We start from the raw sequence: 3,495 nt of genomic DNA, 5'->3' as shown, positions 1-3,495 counted from the left end.
TGGCTGGGCTTCAGGAAAGTGTTGGCAGGTGGCATCCAGCTGGGACGGCTGCCAGGTTTCTAGATGGAGGAGCTGTACTGCAGCTGTGTTGGCAGGGAGAGGCCCGGAGGAGCCAGAGTAAACGAATTAAGTCCTGATTCTCCATGGTGAGCTACGGGACATTCCTGACGCACGGGGGCAGCTGCTGGCTGCATGGAGTCAGCTCCTACCGGGAGCGCTGGAAATAGACCTGCGGCAACCCTAACCCACAGGGAGAGCCATCACCGTGCTAAAGCAACGTGGGGAGGGGTCAACTTGGTCTTAAACAAACCCCCCACATAAATGCTTTTTTTTTTTTTTAATCTCATTATTTGCTGGTGATGTTGTAATATGCCTTCAACCGAGCCGCACTATCTCGAGCAAACATCTCATAATCTTTCTCATCCAATCCCCAATTGGCAGTATTTTAAGGAGTGGCCGGGTTCCAAGGGCAATGTGCCAGGTCTCCACAGAATTAAATAAAAGGGGGAATTGGCAAAGTGAAGGCGACAAATGTATGTAGTCATCTATGTCTCAGATCCAGAAAAATTACTCTTTAAAAAAAAAATTTTTTTAGGGGTGCCTGGGTGGCTCAGTCGATTAGGCATCCGACTTCGGCTCAGGTCGTGATCTCGTGGTTCGCGAGTTCAAGCCCAACTCGGGCTCTGTGCTGACAGCTCGGAGCCTGGAGCCTGCTTCCCATTCCATGTCTCCCTTTCTCTCTCTGCCCCTCCCCCACTCACGCTGTGTCTCCCTCTGTCTCAAAAATAAAAATAAACATTAAGAGAAAATTTTTAAACGTTTTTTATTTATTTTTGAGAGAGAGAGAGAGACAGAACATGAGCAGGGGCGGGGCAGAGAGAGAAGGAGAGGCAGAATCTGAGGCAGCTCCAGTCTCTGAGCTGTCAGCACAGAGTCCGACATGGGCTAGAACTCACGAACCACAGATCGTGACTTGGGCGGAAGTTGGACGCTCACCGGACTGAGCCACCCAGGCGCCCCAACATTACTCTTTTTTTTTTTTTAAGAAGTCAGATGAGTTGTGACCAAACAATGGAGTGGCATGGGGCCCTCTAGACTAACCTTAGCCACTCTTTAAATTTCCTCAGGAGTTAATTTCTGACTTATAAAATATGGACATATTTAACATACTTAAAATACATAAAATTGTTTATGCTTCAATATCATTGAACAATGCTCCCCCCGCCAAAATGTCCACGTCCTCCTCCCTAGACCCTGCGCAGTATTACCTTACACAGCAAAGGGACTTTGCAGGTGTAATCAGGAACCTTCAGATGGGGAGATGGGTCTGGATTATCTGGGTAGGTGGGATGTAATCCCAAGAGTGCTTATAAGCAAAAGAGGGAGCTAAGGTAGCCAGTGTCAGTGATGAGATTTGAGAAAGACTGGACAAGCCCAGCTGACTCTGAAGATAGAAGGGGTTCACAAGCCAAGGAGTGCAGGCAACTTCTACAAACTAGACAAGGCAAGGAAACAGATTCCCTCCCAGAGCCTCCAGAGCAGAAAACAGCACCACAGACATCTTGACTAAAAAATTCTACATTTCTTTTAGGATTAAATACAGCCTATTCCATTCAGAATAGATCCTCTGGCAATATTTATAGGATAGCTTGCAAATGATGCTCTTTTCTTAAATCCTCTTCTCAACAGGGAGGTGAGTATCAAACCCTAATTACACGAGACAATTGGGTAAATGTGACACAAGGTGTTATTTGCAGAAACTAAGTCACACAAAAAGTAGAGAGCAGACAGAAGTGGACTTCTTAGTCTCACATGATCACTGCCATGGGAACTTAACTCCTGTGCCTTACTGATTTTGGAAATAAGCAAATGTCTAGATGAAACTCCCTTATTTTCCCCACCCCTAGATTCTGAAATATATCAGAGATTCAACCTTCAGAAATAGTTACTATATCAGTAAAATCAATATCCCCCCAGAACTTTAAGATCTAGAATTGTACTGGCAGAAAATGAAAGTGTGAAATTTCTCCGAAGTTACAGCTTTCACAAGAGGAAAAGGAATAAAGACTTGAATTGTTCAAGTTAAGCTACTATTTTCCAAGGTTTCAATGGCCATTTTTGGGCCATTTTTGGGCCAGGTGTGCGCTTTATGTGAAGTGATCTTTAATTTCAAAAGGTTTGAGGGTGAGAAAAAAATACATATCGTTGTCCCCATGTCAAAACATAACTCAATCTGGCATGTGACCGAAAAATACAAGCCAGGGTAAGATTGCATGGGGGTATGTTTTCCAAGTGTATCCCTACTGAAATTTCTTTGCAAGCCAGTTGTGGACCAGCTACAAGCTACAGTGGACCCCCAGTTGTGCACTGTGAGGGAAGTGACAATAAGCTGGAATCCACAGGGGTCAGGACCAGGGGGATGATCCAGCTACAGCAGTGGCCTCTCAGGAAGAGGAGCAGGATCCCAGAGGTAATGCGTTGGGAACATCAGACATTCAGGTCCCCCTGGGATGGTATTACTATTCAAGTAGTCTAACTGGTGCAATTTTATCTCTGGATGGAGAGAACATCTCTTAGCACATAGATAATAGCAATTCCTTGTAAGAAGGGATGGGGTCCATGTGGACTGAAGCACAGCAGCTTCAAGCTGAGGTACAGGGAGGTGGGCATGTGTAAAAACAGTATGCAGCTCTGTAGGGAGAAGGGAGTAAGCAGATGGTCATGGAGTTGAACTAGAGGGCTAGGGTTCATGGCAGCTCCAGGCCAAGGAGGAAAGAGAAGTTCGTGAACCAGGACAAAAGCTCTTTGCTGCATGGAACAAACAAAGAAAGTTACTTAAGAAAACCGTGGCTCCTTAAGCAGCAACCACTAAGCTTAAGAACCTAATTCTAAATCTCATGCATATTCTGAGATTGTTCTGATTGGCTTAGGAACTGGCTCTGGTTGGACCTTCCTGTTGGAAACCATCAGTCTCTGCCCCTGGGCAGAGCGCAGAGCTGGTGGCAGGGTAAGAGATATTTCCAACAATGCTGGCTTCATCCAAGTGGATTGTTCTATTTTTTTTTTTTTTTTTCAGTAAGAAGCTGTAAGAATTTGAATTTCACATCCGTGTGTGTGTGTGTGTGTGTGTGTGTGTGTGTGTGACACAAGACTTGACCACTGAATTATTAGGTGACAGACCAAATAATAGCTCCTTTCTTTTTTTCTGGTTTCCTATCGGCTTAGCTTACACTGGCCTGTCTGTCAGACTAAAAGTCATACGGGGCTTCGTAAATAAAAATGCCAGTTATGAAAATACATGTGGCGATGATCTCAGGTGGGGTCTTGAGAAAACAGAACCTAAGACGGAGATTGCACACAGGTGATTTGTTGGGGGGTGCGGCCCATGGAAGAGTGGGGGAGGTAGGATTGGCAATGGGAGAAGCCTATCTGCCATGCATGCACAAAGATGGTCTCAGCTCCTCCCCCAGGGAGCCCTGAGGCTGGGCTGGCTCT

The sequence above is a fragment of the Felis catus genome, chromosome B3 (genome assembly GCF_018350175.1).
Source record: "Felis catus isolate Fca126 chromosome B3, F.catus_Fca126_mat1.0, whole genome shotgun sequence".
Taxonomy (NCBI): domain Eukaryota; kingdom Metazoa; phylum Chordata; class Mammalia; order Carnivora; family Felidae; genus Felis; species Felis catus.
This window is presented reverse-complemented; position numbering follows the sequence as displayed.